This window comes from Nannospalax galili, unplaced genomic scaffold, assembly GCF_000622305.1.
Source record: "Nannospalax galili isolate Female #2095 unplaced genomic scaffold, S.galili_v1.0 scaffold71, whole genome shotgun sequence".
Classification (NCBI taxonomy): Eukaryota; Metazoa; Chordata; class Mammalia; order Rodentia; family Spalacidae; genus Nannospalax; species Nannospalax galili.
Genome location: NW_008330319.1, coordinates 1,337,459 through 1,356,092, shown reverse-complemented (window position 1 = coordinate 1,356,092; position 18,634 = coordinate 1,337,459). Strand labels below are relative to the sequence as shown.

Below are 18,634 nucleotides of genomic sequence, written 5' to 3'. Positions count from 1 at the left end.
GACGAGTCAGGAAGATGCCAGAAAAGCACTCTGTTGAAAAAGGAGTCCCTGCATTTGAAGCCGAGCCCATGGGCTATCTGGACATGAAGGGACTTCTACTTTACACAACAGGGGTCCCCAACAGACAAGGGCTTCCAAAAGCATCCCTCTATTGGGTTCTTCCTCATTTTTCTTTTGTCTTCCAAGGCTAGATTAATTAGCTGAGAAGAGTGGCTGGATACTCAGGTAAGGGTTCAGTGACCCTGCTTGGCACTCCTTTAATGAATGAGCACAATCGTCAGCAAGCCCAATTGTGACTATGTTTAGTGCTCAGGCTCAGCCAAAGTCACTATGATGGTAGTTATTTCATACAGAAGGGACTGCTGTATAGCATCATCTTATTAAAAGGACCTGGAATTTAAAAGGATTTGGTGCTTGGAGCCACATATGAGAGAGAACATACGGTGTTTATTTTTCTGAGTCTCTGTTACTTCACTTAGTATAACAGTTTCTAGATCCATCCATTTACCTGCAAATTTCATTATTTCATCTGGGAAGAAAGATTTCTTAGAAGCGATGACATTTAGCCAAGTTTTGAAAAGATGAAGAGGTTACAGAGATTTAAGGTGTTTCAGGGAACAACTTTATCAGATTTAGAGAGTGTGGAAGAGCATTTGTGCATGGAGAGAAGGGATTATTTAGCCCGTGGGATGGGAAAAAAATGTCATGGAACTGACTGGAGAGGTAGCCTGTGGTTATTTTACAGAAAGCTTTGAGTGTCTTCTATTGAATTGGATTTTACCCTTTAAACATCAGAAGCAATTAAACTTTTAAGCAAAATATCATGGTTAGATTTACATTTCAAGAAGATTAATATTGGTAGAATTGTGAATAATGGCTTCATTGGAGAAGGACTTATGGCAGAATGAGCCAGAAAGAGGTTGATGCAGAAGTGTTGGTTTGAATGATAATGCAACTACAGTTTCATGACGTTTCTTAGACTAACTGCATTTTTCCAATGAACTACACTTTTTCAATGAACAAAACCTCTGAATTGCCAAAATACAAATCATTTAGCCTTAGCCTCCTTTTAGATGATGAATGGATGAAGAACTTGAGTTCACAAAAAGTTTGTAATGATAAAGTAGCATGACCTGGGGGTGGTTACAGTCTCCCCCAGTGTTCTGATGCTCTTTATATTTTCCCAGATCTATTTCATGTTTTCTGATGGATGAGTAAATGTTTTTAAGAGGTTGAGAAGAAAGAAGTTCTGGTATTTGTTAGGGTTCCAAATAGCAGCTCCCCCCCTCCCCAACAGGGACCTACAGGCTTTGGAGCCTGGAAAAGGGAACTTAGCTGATAAGCACCTTGACCTTTGAGGTCAAGAAGAACAAACTCTGCTGAGAAGCAGCCTGCCTTTCCTCTGACCTCCAAAGATAAGATAAGCAGAGTTCCTCTTATCTTAAGAGGAAAAAGAAGACACTTCCACACCCTAATCCTACCTGCTTCCCCCTCCCTGATTTCTCCCCCAAACATTCCCCCCTTCCACACCCTAAAGCCCCCATATGTAAAGTCCCAGCTCACAACCCATGGGCGGACATCTTTCCCTTCGCGGACATCCTTCCCTTTCCTTCCCTTCCCTTCCCTTCCTTTCCCTGACATCTTTCCTTTCCCCGAGGGAAAGGTGCCCCGTGCGAAATAAATCTGTGTCCCGCTGAGAATTCTGAGCCTCGGTGCCTCATCCATCCGCTCGTGCCTTCCTCCATCCGCGCCGCCCGCTCGCTCCCGCCCGTTCTCTACCTATCAGTATTCTTTTTTTTTTTTAAAAATCTATTTGAGACAGGGTCTATCTGTAACCCCGACTGGCCTGGAACTCCCTACGTAGACCAGGCTGGCTTTGAACTCTCAGAGATCTGGCTGCCCCTGCCTCCCAAGTGCTGGGATTAAAGGCATGCGCCACCATGCCTGGCCCATTTAAAACGTTTTAACTTTAAATTTTTATTTCATTTTTATTTGTGTCCATGTGCGTGCTGAGTCATCTTACCCCCCCACCCCCACCCTTTTTTAGCATTTTTAATGCTGAGCAGGAAGAAAATGGTTTTAGCTAGAATCTAAAATTCACTATTTCTCTAAGTTGAACTGTAGTAGACACCACATGCCGGTGATATCATGTAGTACTTATCTTTCTATGTCTTATTTCACTTAGCATAATGTTCTCTCAGTTTATCCAGACAATCAAAAATGGCAGTGTTTCTGTTTAAGACTGAATACATTGCATGGGTATGTAGAAGTATTTTCAAATCAATCTAATGAGGGGCTATTATACAAAATGTGTAAGGAACTTATGCAAGTGAATAGCAGAAAAGCAAATAACCTGATTTAAAAGTGGGTCAAGGATATGAATAGACATTTCTCTGAAGAAGACAAACAACAAACAGATGTACAGGATGGATATGAAAGGGTACTCAGCACTAGTATTCATTAGAGAAATGAATATCAAAACCACTTGGGATACCCCTCACACCTGTTAGGTGCTATTAGAAAGACAAGTGCTGGCCAGGGGTGGAGGAGAGGATGCTCTTGTCCCCTGTTGGGATGTGAATTGGTGCAGCCATTCAGCATTAAAAACGGCCCTACACAGGATCTGGCAGTCACACTGCTGTTTATCTAGAGGCCATGAAACCAGTGTATTGAAGAGATACATTCCCATGTTTATGTCAGCATTGTTCATAATGGCAAGATATGGAGACATTTCTTGTGCCCATGTCATTCTGCCCATGATTAGAATTTCATTAAAACAGTAAAACATGCTAATACTGGTGTAAAACTTTTTAAAAATTTGTTTTTATATTTTGTATCTGAGTGTATTGCCTGCATGTATGCATGTAAATGCACCTGTTTCGTGCAGTGCCCATGGAGATCAGAAGAGGGTGTCGGATTTCCCTGGAACTGGAGTGACAGTTAGCCATCATATGGGTGCTGGAACCAAACCTGGGTCTTCTGCAGGAGCAGTTAGTGAGTGTTCTTGACCACTGAGCCATTCATCTCTCCAACCCTCAAAACTTATTTTTTAAGTAATTTAATGTGAAGTGTAATATTTCAGAATTAAATGGGAAATTTGTTGAGGGGTAAAGTTAAGTTGAATAAACTTCAAAATTCCTTTATGAAAGTTTTTCTTTTCACATACCTTTTTTGTTCATAGATATGACTATATATAGTGCTTTTTTTTTTTTTGCCTTTAATGGATTTGCAATTTAGCTGGGAGGCTTTTGTTGTTGTTGTTCCATGAAGTGTGTGTATATTTCTTGTGAAATAGGATCTCATATATCCAAAGCTAGCCTCAGACATGTAGATGAGAATAACCTTGAACTTTTGACTTTTCAATCTCCACCTTCTGAGTGCTGGGATTACAGATGTATACCACCACATTTGGTTTATGAGATACTAGGGATGGAACCTAGGTCCTTGTGTATGCTTGGCAAGCACTCTACATACTGAGCCACGCCCCAACCCCATGAAACTTTATTTTTCTAATATTCTTTGTATTTTCAACTCTTAATTTTTTTTTTTTTTTTGTGGTCTTTTTGAGACAGGGTCTCCCTGTAGCCCCAACTGGCCTGGAACTCACTATGTAGACCAGGCTGGCCTTGAACTCACAGAGATCCACCTGCCTCTGCTTCCCGAGCGCTGGGATTAAAGGCGTGCGCCACCACGCCTGGCTCAACTCTTAACTTTTAATTAATTAATTCAGTCAGTCTTGCCATGTAGCCTAGGCAGGGATTGAATTTGGGGACTTCTGATTTTGAGTACTGGGATGAGGCATGTGTCACTGTACCTGGTGGAAAACTGACATTTAAAAAATTTTATTTACATTTTAAATTATTACATTTATTTGTGTGTGTGTGCAAATGTATATGGGTTCATGTAGTGGTGTGGTTTGTGGAAATCCTAAGTGCTGGGATTAACCCTCGTTTTGTTTGTTTTAACTCATCTGTATCATTAAAAGATTATGGATTCTTAAATGTAATTGCTATTTTAGGGATAGATAACAGGGAAGACACTCTTCTTACAGTTATATTCGTTTTAAAAAGTATTTTTTGTGAAAATAATAATACTGTGTATTTTTAGTCCAAATCTTAAACATTTCTTGTTATGTTATTTTCTAGTTGTTTTTAAAATTTTGAGATTATGAGTTTGGACTAATATGTAGTATCTGTTGACTGTATAGGACAAATAAGAGGATTTTCAAGTTAAGCTTTTCAAAGATTTATAGCCTTCCTTATAGATGAAGACAGAAAGAAAAATGGTTCATCCCTGTGTTTATTTGTGGCTCTGGGGATAAAACCCAGGGCCTATGTGTGCTGGGCCTGTATTTTCCCTCTGAGCTATATCCCCAGTCCTGTTTTTTTTTTTTTTTATATCTCTGAATATGTTTTTATTTTAGCTTTATTTTTGAGTATTATGAAAACTTAACTTCATAGTTCTTAGTTTCACCTAAGCTGATAAAGTGGTAATTATTAGCCTTTATGTTTCACGGACTTATGTTATACATAGCATTTCTTCTTTAAAAATTAATTTTTTAAATTAGTACATAAAATTGTATATGCTAGTGATAATGCGATACTTCCTTATTTGTGTTTTTAGAATGTAAAGTTTAAGTTACTAAAATACAAAATAAAGTATATTTCCAGCTGGGCATGGTGGTAAGCACCTTTAATCCCAGCTACTTGGGAGGCTGAGGCAGGAAATCCTAAATTTAAATTTGAGACCAGCCTGGGACAAAACATAGTGAGAACCTGCGTCAAAATAACAGAACCAGGACTAGAGAAATGGCTTCGTGGTTAAGAGCTGGGTGATCTTCTAGAGAACTCAGGTTGGATTCCCAGCAACCACATGGTGGCTCACAACTGCCTGCACTCATGTGGTGTACATACATACACTCAAGCACACACATACACGTAAAATAATTTTTTTTGGTCTTTTTGAGATATGGTCTCCCTGTAGCCCCAGCTGGCCTGGAACTTGCTTTGTAGATCAGACTGGCCTTATTGCACACCTGGCATAACTAAATAATTTAAAAAAATGTTTTTTAAAAAGGGGCTGGAGAAGCTGAGCATGGTGGCACACACTTTTAGTCCCAGCACTCAGGAGGCAGAGGCAGGCAGATTTCTGTATGTTCAAGGCCGGCCTGGTCTACATAGGGAGTTCCAGGCCAGCTGGGGCTACAGGGAGACCCTATCTCAAAAAGACGAAAAAAAAGGGAGGTAGGGCTGGAGAGATGGTTCAGTGGTTAAGAGCACTGGCTGCTCTTGCAGAGGACCTGGGTTCAATTCTCACCACCTACATGGCAACTAACAACTGTAACTCAGTCTGGTTCCAGGGAATCCGACACCCTCTTCTGACCTTTGTGAGCATTGTACAACACTGGTGCACTTGCATACATGCAGGTAATACATTCATATGCATAAAATAAAAATAATAAAATATTCAAAAAAATTAAAACATAGTAAAAACCACATTCAGCATGCGCTTTATCTATGTCATCTGGCAGCACTGTCAGTCTTTCCCTTCCTCCTTCTCTTTTCCTCCTCTTTTCCTCTGCTCCTTCTTCACCTTTCCTTTCCTGTCTGTCTCTACTGGGGACCAAACCCAGGCCTTGCATGTGCTAAGCATGCATTTTACTGAGCTATACCCAGTGCCTGGAAGCACAATTTTTAAAAATACTTTATGTGTATGTTTATTTTGTCTGCATGTAAGGCCACAGTGTGCATGCAATGCCCACAGAGGCCAGAAGAGGGTATCAGATCCCTGGAAATGGAGTTGTGGATGTTTGTTAGCCACCATATGGGTATTGGAAACGGAACCTGTCCTCTGCAAGAGCAATCAGTGCTGTTAACCACTGAGCCATCTCTCCAGCCCCAAATAACTTTTTGCAAGAATATATCTATAATAGAATGAGTATAAAAGTGGCTACTTTTAAGATTAGAAACACACCTTTATTTGGAACTTTAAAACAGATACTTCTTGCCAGGCATGGTGGCTCACACCTCTAATCCCAGCACTTGGGAGGCACAGGCAGGTGGATCTCTGTGAGTTCAAGGCCAACCTGGTCTACATAGTGAGTTCCAGGCCAGCGGGGGCTACAGGGAGACTCTTTCTCAAAAAGACCAAAAAAACCCAAAACAAAACAAAACAAAAAAACCCCAAAAGATACTCCTTTCTTTCTACAATAAGAAGTTAGTAAAATTTACCTATGTAAAGACCTGATTCGTGTGTGTGTGTGTGTGTGTGTGTGTGTGTGTGTGTGTGCTTAGGCTTGACTCCTGGGCCTTGGGCATGCTAGGCGAGCACTCTGCTGCTGAGCTGCACCCTCACCTCCTAACACTTTTTATTAAAAGCCTACTTTTGGTATTCCAAATATTCCATCTTTTAGAAAACTCATTTCTTTAAAAAATAATGAATTTTATAGGAATAATGATTACTATTGGTTTTAATTCATTTCACATAAAATTTGTTCCACCTTTTAGGGTGACCACTGTATGTTTAGAGATAAGATTAATTTTTAAATTTCATTATTTATTTTGATTATATTTTATTTATTGTGTGTGCGTGTGCATGTGCACATGTGCATGCCCCCTGTGGAAGTCTTATTTCCCATAAGGGGCCCAGGGATCCGTCTCAGGTCTCAGGTATAGCCACAAGTGTCTTTACCTACTGAACCATCTTGCTGGCTCAGTCCATTCTTTTAGAAGTTATATTGAATAATTACTTTAGACTAGGTGTTAATACCAAGCAGAGTGACATGGCCTATTTCAAGGTGATCACAGAAAGATGGGAAAGACAGACACATAATGCAATAAATCACATCCTGCGATATGTGCTATATGCAGAATTAAGGACTCTGGGAGAACATCTAAAAACAACCTCAGTTTCATCTTTCGATCTTTAGAGAAAACATCTGAATTTAGGATTTTTTTTTTTTTCATTTTGCAGTGTTGGGGATTGAAACCTTAACCTCGTGCATGCTAGGCAATCAGTCTTACATTGAGCTACATTCCAAGCCCCAGATAAATCTGACATTTGTCAAACAATGTCACAATCACCACAATCAAGCTGTTCCCCAAAGTCTCTTGTGTCCTTTTGTAGTCCCTGTTTTGTAGCACTGTGTCCCCCTTCTTTCACCAGAGAGGACCAATCTACTTTCTGTCACTACAGATTAGCGTGTAAGATCTTTACATTTATAAAAGGAACTCTGTAGTTCCTTTTAATATCTGTGTCTCCAGGACTGTGTAATATGTACCAAGTTCTGAATGCAGGTACCATTCCCTTAGGCAGTACTTTATCTTAACAGAGACTATGCATATTCATTTTTTGTGAAGCACTTTTCCCCCCCTGTGCTGTGGATGGAACCCAGGGTCTTGAGCTGTATAGACAATCATTTTCCCACTGAGCTACTTACCCAGCCCTTGGATATTTTGAGACCTGGTCTCTATATAGTTCAGGCTGCCTATGAATTCACTATGTAGTTCAAGCTGGCCTTCAGTTGAATTGCCTTCTCCCTCAGCTTCACAAGTGTGGGATTATAGGTATGTGCCATCATGCCTGGCTTTCTGAAGCACTTTTAAGAAGGGATTCAGTTCTATAAACAATATTCCAACCATCAGAAAGATGCAAATTAAAACTACTTTCAGTACTATCTCACCCAGTTAGAATGGCTATAATCAAGAAATCTGAAAACAAATGCTGACAAGGATGTGGGGAAGGAACCCCTTTTCACTACTGGTGGGAGTGTAAACTAGTATAGCCATTATAGAAATCAGTATGGAAGTTTCTTGAAAAATTAAAAATAAAGCTACCATTTGGTCTAGCTCTACCATTCTTAAGCATATACTGAAAGATCTATATTCTAACACAAATAATTGCACATCCTTATTTATTGCTTCTGTGTTCATAATAGCAAGGAAATAGAACCAGCCTAGACACCTATCAACAAATGTAGAGACAGTGGAAATGTGGTTCAAGGGGGACATTGAGGCAGATTGCTGCTTGGGTAAGAGAGCTATTAAAAGGGTTATTAACAATATAGATAGGCAGACAGCATGGCCAGGAGTCTGAGGAGAGAACAGGCCCATGTGGAAGAATGAGGGTCCTTTATACATTTTAGAGGAAAGAGGGCAGTTCACAGTATTGCTTGCAGTCAGACTGTTTCTGATTTCCTGCTTACAGGAGGCAGAGACAGAGTCTTAGCCTAGGGCCAGTATATAGAACTGGCTTGAGAGGCTGGGGAGATTTCTAGAAGAATCTAGAAAGACAAGTTAATGGAAGAGCTTTACAAAATGGTGTAACTCTGGCTAATAGTGCACAGTGCAATGTTCCTAAGCTATAAAGGAAAATGAAATAATGACATTTTCAGAAAATGGATAGATCTGGAAAGTATTTGTAATTACTTAAGCAAGGTGACCCAAACTCAGATATATGGATCCTAGCTTGTAGTGTATGTTTGTATATAAGTGGGTATTGATAGGTAAAAATGTTGGGAGAGAGGTGCGCGGATGGAGGAGGCACCGAGGCACAGATGGAATTCTCATTGGGATACAGATTTATTTCGCATGGGGCACCTTTCCCTTGGGGAAGGGAAAGATGTCAGGGAAAGATGTCAGCCCACGGGCTGTGAACTGGGACTTTATATATGGGGGCTTTAGGATGTAGAAGGGGGAATGTTTGAGGGAGAAATCAGGGAGGGGGAAGCAGGAAAAGCAGGTAGGATTAGGGTCTGGAAGTGTTTACTTTTTCCCTCTTAAGAGAAAAATAGCTTCTAAAATCTCTGGTTATCAGGTAGAATCTGCTTATCTTATCTTTGGAGGTCAGAGGAAAGGCAGGCTGCTTCTCAGCAGAGTTTGTTTCCCTTGACTTCAAAGGTCAAGGTGCTTATCAGCTAAGTTCCCTTTTTCGAACTCCAAAGTCTGTAGGTCCCTGTTGGGGAGGGGGGAAGCTGCTGCTGTTTGGAACTCTAACAGGTATGAGTGTAGATAATGTTGAAAAATTAGAAAGGTTATGAAAAGAAGTGAAAATGAGGTGCTAGGGGAGAGGAGGGGAGTGAAAGGGCACATGTCACATGAAAACAGAAAGGAGACTTGCTGAGGGTCAGGCAGTCATCATGCACAGGGAGTGGGAAGGGCACAGGGATGCAGACTTGGAGAAGGAGAATCTGCAAAAACACTTTGTTTGAAGATGACATAATGATACTTAATGCTTTGTATGCAGTTTTTAAAATAAAATTTAAAAAGTAACAAATCCAGTATTTTACAGTGCAAAAATAAATAAGTAAACGAGAGAAACTTCAACACCTGTATTACTAGATGAAAGAGGACTCCAAACACATGACTTTCTAGAAAGAGCAAAACTGTGGAGACAGATGGGTTTTGGGGAGGGAGGGATGAACGCATGGTGCCCAGAGGATTTTTCAGGCACAAAACTCTCTCTCTGTATGTTGCTGCATTCACTCTGGAGAGACGCCGCTATGCCATCTGTCTGTGGTGCAGGTCCCACATTCTCCTCAAAGCCCCTGCCATGCTCTTTTCTATCTGTCTTATCTGTGTGTTAAATAAATCTTGTGGCCTCAGGGAACAATCTCTCTCGGCATCTTCTCTTGGAACCTAGATCTTTCAGTAAACATCTGTCAAGCTCTTCTGGTCTGTCCTGTATTGGCCAGGCCATTTACTTGAATAAGACCTCTGGATCCACGGGGTGGAAGGGGAGAACCAACTGCGGGAGTTCCACATGCCTCCCCCAGTAAAAATAAAACAAATAAATATAATAAAAGTTTACTTTATTATTCCAGAACTCCTACCTTTAGAAATTAGCATTTCAAAGGAAGAAATCCTAAGGGTGCCTGTTCTGTTGACCAAGCCTTGGGTTGAGGGAGGCTCAGCAAGCTGCTTTAGACCTGCAGATTAGGGAAGGCTTCTCCACAAAGGAACCTACAAGATGAGAAGAGCTGTGGGAAGAGCGTCCTGGGAGGATGGCACAGCTGAGGCAAAGGCCCTGGCTCCTGGTTGCTCTTTCTTCAGACTAGCAATTAAAGAAAAACAATTTTAAACCTTTCTCACCTGGATGTGGTGGTTTATGCCTTTAATCCCAGCACTGGGGAGGCAGAGGCAGGTAGATTTCTGTGAATTCAAGGCCAGCCTGGGATTGTTTTTCTGATTTCCTTCTCAGCTTGCTTATTATTGACTACTTTTTTAATGTTAATTTTACATACTAACACTTCTGAAGCTGTCAGATCTGAGTTTTCTGGGTGGAATCTTTAGGATCCTTTTTTGTATTGCAATATAGTCCCTCCATTCCTGTTCTCTTCAGGATTTTTATCATGAAGGGATATTGGATTTTTGCCAAAGGCCTTGTCTGCAGGTATTGGGATGATCATATGATTTCTGTCCTTGGGTCTATTTATATCATGTTTTAGAGCCATTGATTTCCATGTGTTAAACCATTCCTACATCTTTTTTTATTTAAATAAATAATTTATTGAGAATTTCATACATGCATATAAGGTGTTTTGATCAAATCCATGTCCACTCCCTCCCCTCCAACTCCTCCCATATCTCCCCATCACTTTTTTCTGATAACTTCATGTACTCTTTGATAGGTAAAAAGTTGGCAGAGAACGAGCTAATGGATGATGAGGCACCAAGGCACAGATAGAACTCTCATTGGGATACAGCTTTATTTCGCACGGGACATGTTTCCCTCGGGGAAGGGAAAGATGTCAGCCCACGGGTTGTGAGCTGGGACTTATATATGGGGGCTGAGAACGAGTCAGGCAGGGAAAATGTCTGCCCGGGTCTTGAGCTGGTGTCTTTTTAAAAGGGAGGCTTCTGCTTCCTGCAGAAGGTGGGAAGATGTATTTTTTTTAAAGTTCAAGTGGGGGGGAGTGGGAGAGCAGGACTGTTAAGACCTGTCCTCTTTAGAGATCAAAGGGGAAGCCTGCTGTGTTGGCCAAACAGTGGAGAAAAGTCTGCTTCTCTTGACTTCAAAGACCAAGGTGCTTATCAGCTAGGTTCCCTTTTCTCAGGAGCATGAGAAGTCCTTGGGATCCTGTTGGTGAGGGGGCAGGGCTATCTGAACCTTAACATTCCAGCCTTTTGTGTTATAGGATAGGGGGTGCCGTTGTCATCTTGCTACTTCCTGCTGGACAGGGTCGCCATGGGGGGCTGGATTAGGGGTCAGTCAGACAGCAGGGGTTCCCTCTTCATGTATCTCAACAGGGTCCTCAATGGTTGACAGGCATTTGTGTACATGTAGAGGGAAGGAAAGTAACAACTGATTAAAATAAATAAGAGTTAGTTTTTGGATTTGCTCCTGAAGATATCTGAAGAGGCAAGGAGCAATGGTTAGCACCAAGGTAATAGCTCTTTTTTCTTTTTTTTTTCTCTTCTGCCAGGGCTGAACTTGAGAGTGATGGACTCAGGATTTGTTTTCAGGTACTTTTATAACTGTTGGAGTGGCTAGAATCAGTGTTAGTTACCTCTCAAAGGCTTCTAGATAGGGAGAGAAACAAATTTAGCCATCATTTTATTTTTTAGGCTAGAACAATAGTGGGTTGCCTCTCTTAGCTGTAAGTGGGCACTACAGTATCGTAGACCAAGATTTGAAGTCTTACATCTGAGTAACGTCTTATTAGAAACAAAATTATCAATGAGAGATAATTGTCTAAATAACATAAGAACTTACATATAATGTCTGGGTTGTGTAATCCCCTGAACCCTTAAAATATACTGATGACTTTTAGTTATGCTTTCCTTTCAGGTGTTTAAGACTGTACTGTTAGCCCAAATAAACCAATTTATTTTTTACTCTTAAGGTCGTATGAGGATTTGGTCCTAGGGGCCACATGGGCTTGGGGGGAGCCCCTGGCTCCTCAGGCTTTTCTTTTACCAGTTCCATCTGTGTGAAGATAAGTCAAAAGGTCTTGCTTGACCAGGGCTTCACTTGGAAGCATGGAGGAAATGTTTCCTCTGTGTTGACCCTCCTCTTTGCAGACTGGACACTGGCTTAAGTCCATCTCCTGGGGTCTCCATGGCCTCCCTGAACAAGAGGGCAGGTGACTCACCAAAGTTATAGAACATTTCGAGGGATGTGCCATAGCCCCTGGAACTTGTTTGACCTTGGAGGGCCAGGAACAAAAATTTGTCCCTTTAAGTCCCTCTGACCAGATTAATATAGGCCTTAGAGTCTGGCTATTAAACATTCAACAATGTTCGTAGATGGTACATTACACCAGTCTGGTGCATCAATTACCATGTGCTATGTAGATAGAGCTTGGGCAACATCTTCAGACTAGTTGACTAAGCTGTGACCTTAGAAATTTTAAGATTGTCTACACGTTATCCTTGTCTCATGCTTGTTATATTGTAACAACCCTACACAGACCTTCATCACCTGCCCAGCTCTCTCATTTCTCTGTCAATTCTGGAAATAGCCAGTCATCATAATTTTCATACTAAAATTCTTCTTTAAAAATATCTCCGGTCTCATATCCTTCCACCATCCTCCAATTTTCCATTTTCTTTTTCTAATCACCATGAGACACAATAACATTAACAAACAAAATTTTCATCTGTTGTGAGACTTCTTTTCCTGGGGATACTAAGTAATGTTTTTCCCCTTTTCAGGTTGTAGTATCAAACCAATGTTTGATTACATTAAAGTTTTTCTGGGGAACCAGTGAATTTACTGAGCTTACTCACAGAGATGACTGAGGAGTTGCTGAGGTATATGAGTGACCTGAGAGTATTTACATTGGAAAGCCTTAACCCAGCACGGATCAAGCCTTCTCTAAGCCTTAACCCAGCATGGAGCAAGCCTTCCTAGCCTTTTTCAGATAATATACTTTAGTCTTTTCCAAGTCCGGGAGACCATGTAATTAGGGTCAAATTACATACAGTTGGCTGGGAAGAGCAGCTGGGTACTCAGGTGAGGGTCCAATGACCCTGTTTACCCCTCGTCCTTCATTAAAGAATATGATAGTCAAGTCAACAAGTTTAATTGTGATGATTTTTGTTAGTGGACATAGCTGAAGTCATGAAGATGATAGTAGTTTGACTCAGAAGAAAGTAGTGTGTAGTATCATCTTATTAAAAGAACATAGAATCTACATTATATACATAAGATAATGTAATGATAAGATAATGTAATAAGTTAATATTACCTGTGTACATATTGTGTTTTATAAGTTTTTAGGTAAATCTTTTACCTTATGTAGTTTAGAGAGCAGTCTATGAAAACCTTGCTTTAGGTGGAAAAAAGCAATTGGAACATAGTTAAACATTATCGAATTGATGTTTACACCCTCCAGCATAATCAATTAAGGAGAACTGCTATAACCCTGTTTAGACTTTATAACTGTTGGAGTGGGAGAGATGGGAAGGGTGTCCTGTCCATGAGGGGACAGAGGGGCAGGGGTACTGGAGGCAGGGTAGTAGAAGTTAGATACAGGAGTGATAAACGGGTTATTTGAGCTAGAAGCCAGAATAGGGGAGACTAGGGAATATTTGGCAAGGAGGTGTTTAAGGTTTTGGATTTCCTCAAGTAGAGGAGAGTTAGTGGAAGGAGAGCGGGTAATGGACTTAGAGCAGTGCTGGAGATGGGGAAGGTCACGGCGTGGAGAGGGAGTTAGAGCTGAAGAAAGGAGGAGAGCTGGATTGGGCCCTGGAATGGGAGGCAGGGAGAGTATAGCAAGGGGAGAGCAAGGGGAGGACTTGGCTGTGCCTCAGGCTGGGGAGCAGGAGGAGGTTGGGGATGGGTCCTAATCTCCTAATTGGAGGCAGTTTTCCGGCTATGATAGGATCAAAAGCTGAGGTGGAGGGGTGAGGGGGTGGGGGGGAGGCCCCTGGTGAGTTGGGATCCCATGAAACTGTCTTAGCAAGAAGAACCTGATGGAAAGAACATGGGACCCAGACAGAGGAAGATTAGCATGGAGATCAAAGGAAGCTTGGCTGTATGGTAATTCAGACCATTTGCCTTTACAATGGCAGAAATTTTCTAAATCTCTCAAAATATTGAAGTTTAAGGTTCCAGTGTCTGGCCAAACAGAGTTATTATGTAACTTGTGAGGCCAGGCAGTGGTGCACAGGAACTTCAGGCGTTTTGGCCTGATTGTATCTGAAAGTCTTAGTTGTTTTAAGGATTTAAGAAGACAAGCAAGAGGTGTGAGACCCTGAGACTTTGAGTGGGTGTTTCCCATAGTGACAGATTAAGTACAGAGTGAAGAGGAGATAGAGAAAGAACCCAGCAAGTGGATAGGAGGTAGAGACAGAACCAAGCAGATGGGAGACAAAGAAAATCGTCTCTCCATAGGGAGTGGAAGCAGGATCATGAGTCTGGGCAAGAAAGTGAGCTGATGAGGAAGAGAGAGAGATGGGGCAGGAATAGGAGGAAAAGGGGTTTGGCATTGGTCACGCAAAATGAGAGTGAGGAGACCCAGACATCAAAACAAAGCGTCCTTTTTCTGTTGCACAGGTTCGAGTTGTTATTTCCAAGTCCCAGAAGGTGGCGCCCCACAATTAGATCATCAGAGAGAGGAAAGGCGAGATCCCGTCCTGGACAGGAAGTAGTGCGTGTTCCTATCTCTGGAAATAGCATCCTATATCCAGAGAAAGGAAAGGGGTTTCTGACACACGTGTGATTTCGAGGCAAGCGAAAAGAGAGGAAAACCCTGCAATGAGAGCATGGCATGACCAGCCAGTAGATGGAGACAAAGTACAAGGAATGGGATGGGAGAAAAGTGGGAAAAACACAGTGAGCCAGAAGGGAGGGAAGATTGTGGAACAAGTTGATCCTGAGGTTTATTTAGTAGAGACTGAGGGAAGATGAGCCCCAGAAGGGTGGTGGTTTAGTAGAGGTTTGGTAGAGCCCCAGAAGGGAAGTGGTGAGAGAGAGAGGAAGGGTGAGAGAGGGAGAGAGAGAGAGATAGGGAGAGAGGTACATAAAATTAACTTAAGGTGTTAATTTAACATTTTTAGTTTGTATCAGATTTTACTTAAAAATTAGTATGATACCAAGTAAATTAATTTTAAGAAGCATAAATTTATGTTGACTGTATATACATATTTAGTTATATAGTCTTTGTTGAGAATGTGGTTGGTTTATCATTTTTAAACTAAAACACCTTTGAAGTAGACAAACAAAATAAATACATCTTAAAACACTGTGAAAGTAAACTAAAAACAAAAATGCTATTTTAACAAATAGGATTTTACCCAACCAGTTTAGATGTCATTTTGTATAGGAAATTAGTGGCTTAAAGAAAGAGTTAATAAGTTTCCATATAGATTTGAGGTATCATCTTTTTCCTTTTTAAGAGCTAAATAACTGAAGGAGGTTAATAAAACCTTGTCAATCTAAGAACATAAATCAGAGGAGATAAGAAGGATAAAAGGAAACATTAACAGATTAGGTTAATAAATAAAATGTAAATAGTACTGAAAATAATTCCATTAGCTAGTTTTATTATAGTTAGTAATACCCTCTGTTGAAATTAATTTACACCTTAGCGGTTCTCAACTGGATATTGCCTTTACTCTTAGGCTGTTTTGTTGTTTGTTCTCCTCCTTTTCACAGGGTCAAGGGGCCAGCTTGAACCTGGAAAAGTCTTGGAGAACACATTTTGAGATAATAGGCATAAGTCTGAAGTGGGAAGACCCATCCCATCTTCGGAGTTAGCATCTCAGTGAGCTCCAACAGCACGTGACAATTTACCAATATAATTAATATTACCCTGACATTATAACTAGGAAACACTCAGGGACTGATGGGGCAGGAACATAATCAAATATAAAGCATCTGAGTATCAGAGAGGGAAAGAACTCTATTCCAGAGAAAAACAGGCTTAGAATCACAATGTAGAAAGGGGAGGAGTTAAGACCAGTAGAGATGGCATCTCAAGCCTCTCACTCCAGTAGACTATTACTTTTTACCTCTCATTGTTGTAACTATGTGTTGGTAGTAGCTTGTCTCTTGTAAGGTTTTGGCCCTGGAGTACAGCAAACGTTCATCTGCTTCATAGGTCTAGTCATCACAAAATGTCAGCTCCCTTTGCACCTTGAAGGCAAATGGCTAGGAAAACTTTAAGTTCCCTTTAGAAATTAGCAAATAAAGTATGTAAAACAGTAGGAATTTAAAATAGTCATTTTTAGAAATTAGCAAATATCATATAAAAGATGTTAAAATCTAAATAATTTCTTTAAAATTACCAGATAAAGATATCATTCAAACAATGTCAAAACCTAAAATTAATTCCTTTTAAAATATCCATAATTATGTCAAACAATGTAAAAACTTAAAACAATCATCTTTAAAAAAACAGTAAATATACCATCGAAGATAAATATACCATAGAAGAAATTAAAACTCAAATAATGCCTTTTAGAAACAGGCCCAAAACAATGTTAAAATTTAAACGCCCATTATGTAGATTTGGCATTATTACCTTAGTTTGAACTAGAAATGCATTGTTTATTCTATAACATCATCAAGAAACAAAACAAAAAATAAATTGTAAGAGAATCGTAGGCATCCCTGGTACCAGCCTTGGTACCAGTAGATTAGGCTTGATATTAAAGAAGAAAGTACCCTCAGATATATATGTATATGTGACCCGAATAGAAAAGCAAATTAAAGAAATCCATGTTTCTCACCAACCATTGTAGCTGTGAATGTAAAGCCAAGTTCTCAGGAGCTCTTAGTTTGTAGACACAGCTATGCTGGAAAGGAAACTCATGAGGGCAGCAGAAGGAACAGGGCATATAAATCAGTGTTTGTTGGTCTGAAAGCATGTGGCTCGCCTAAGCAGTGCCTGTGACCTTTTATGTATAGTGAAATTTAAAATGGGTAGGTCTAGTTAGAAAAGTAGGTGCCCGAGTACCAGTTGCTTGTTGCCCAAGAGGGCCTAAGATCAAAGTTTGAGCTTCTCTGCCTGAGAAAAAGTTTAGGAGGAAAAAAAGGCTTTTAAAACGTTTGTCCTTTGTCAGTGGGGCAAGCAGCCTGAAATTCTTTAAATGTTTAGCAAAGTTGTCCAGTAGGTTTAGGCTAGTTGGGTCAAAATGGGGAGAAAGGGTCCCCTAAAGGGTTTTTAGCCAAATTTATAAGAGAATTTAAGAATGGGCCCAGCTGGAAACTTTATTTCATTAGAACGTTAAAAAAAATTCCCAGGGCAGGCGAGCTGGCAATCTTGGCTCTTGGCAGCTGCCTGGAGGGGGTGAATAGCAGGAAGGAAAAAAAAAAGCCTTGGGGTCATGCAGGTTTAAAGCATGCATGGAAGGTCAGACAGGAGGTGGGCTGGCAGGCATGCACACAGCAGGGAGCAGAAAGCTTTAGTATGGGAGGGGGAGAGAGAGGAGAAGGATACAGAGCATTTGTATGTGTTGGATTGAACAGTGTCAGAAATCATCCTGAGTAAAGTGAGGAGGAAAGGCAGTGGATGAAGATAAAGACAGGAAAAAGGATGGAAGACAGCAGAGCTTGCAGGCCCATGGCAAAGGCGGGGTTGGGGTGGGGAGATGCCGGTGGTGAGCGGCTGTTGGGGGGATGAAGCAGGTCCATCATGGAGACCAGAGTGCTGTCTGGGAGTGGTGAAAATCAATGGGAAAGGAGATCAAAAGAAGTAGGCAAGGCATAGTGTTCCCAGTGAGCTGAGCCAGAAAGAGGTGAAAGCAAAGCAGAGAGCTGGGGAGAGGAGGAGAGAGAGAAAAGAAGTGTACCTGGAAGCCAAGTTAGTGGCATTGGAGAAGTCCAGGAGGTCCCTTGAAGTAAGAACCGTGTTTTGGCACCATCTGATAGGCAAAAAGTTGAGGGAGAACGAGAGAATGGATGATGAGGCACGGAGGCACAAATAAAACTCCTTCAAAATAGGGTTTATTAGCAAAGGAACACATGGGACAGATTCCCTTCTGGGCAGGGAAAATGTCTGCCCCGGTCTTGAGCTGGGGTCTTTTTAAAAGGGAGGCTTCTGCTTCTTCCTCTTTAGAGATCAAAGGGGAAGCCTGCTGTGTTGGCCAAACAGTGGAGAAAAGTCTGCTTCTCTTGACTTCAAAGACCAAGGTGCTTATCAGCTAGGTTCCCTTTTCTCAGGAGCATGAGAAGTCCTTGGGGTCCTGTTGGTGAGGGAGCAGGACTATCTGAACCTTAGCACTCTTTCGTCTTCTTTGATTTATTTATTTATTTTTATGGGGCTTTTGTCTACTCTAACATTTCCCCCTCTGAAGAGGTAACCCTAAAATCTTTTAAGGATTAGATGCAAGCTCCCAAATACTTTTGACATTTTTAGCCTTGAAACAGAGCGTGTTGCTAACAAGTCCAAGGACATTTTGCCTTTCAGCCAAGAAACTGGCTATATTTCTTTGGGGTCTTTTTACCCTAACTACCTAGCCAATTCCTACCTCCTATTCTTATGACACCATCCTCTGAAGAGGTTACCCAAATCGCCAATAGAAAATAGGGACGCCGACCACTCTGGCTTCTTCCATGCTGAACAGGGGCACAGGGTGAGGCAATTGGGGTACCCCTTCAGTGGGCCTATCTAAAAGACTCCCAAGCTGCATAACTTTTGTCTCTAAGGGGAGAAGAAAGTCCTTGAATCATGAATGGGAGATGTGAA

At 41.1% G+C, this 18,634-nt stretch overlaps 1 protein-coding gene across 3 annotated transcripts in view; it reads left to right on the top strand.

Moving 5' to 3' along the window:
• Positions 1-18,634, top strand: part of Tm2d1 (TM2 domain containing 1) — a 64,549-nt gene that overhangs the window by 26,332 nt on the left and 19,583 nt on the right. The window contains exon 6 of one of the 3 annotated variants that reach the window (XR_003851371.1): positions 11,423-11,462. The exons of the other annotated variants lie outside the window; for them this stretch is intronic. The gene's annotated coding sequence lies outside the window, so the exon portion shown is untranslated. The remainder of the gene's footprint in view (positions 1-11,422; positions 11,463-18,634) is intronic. 3 annotated transcript variants of the gene reach the window in all.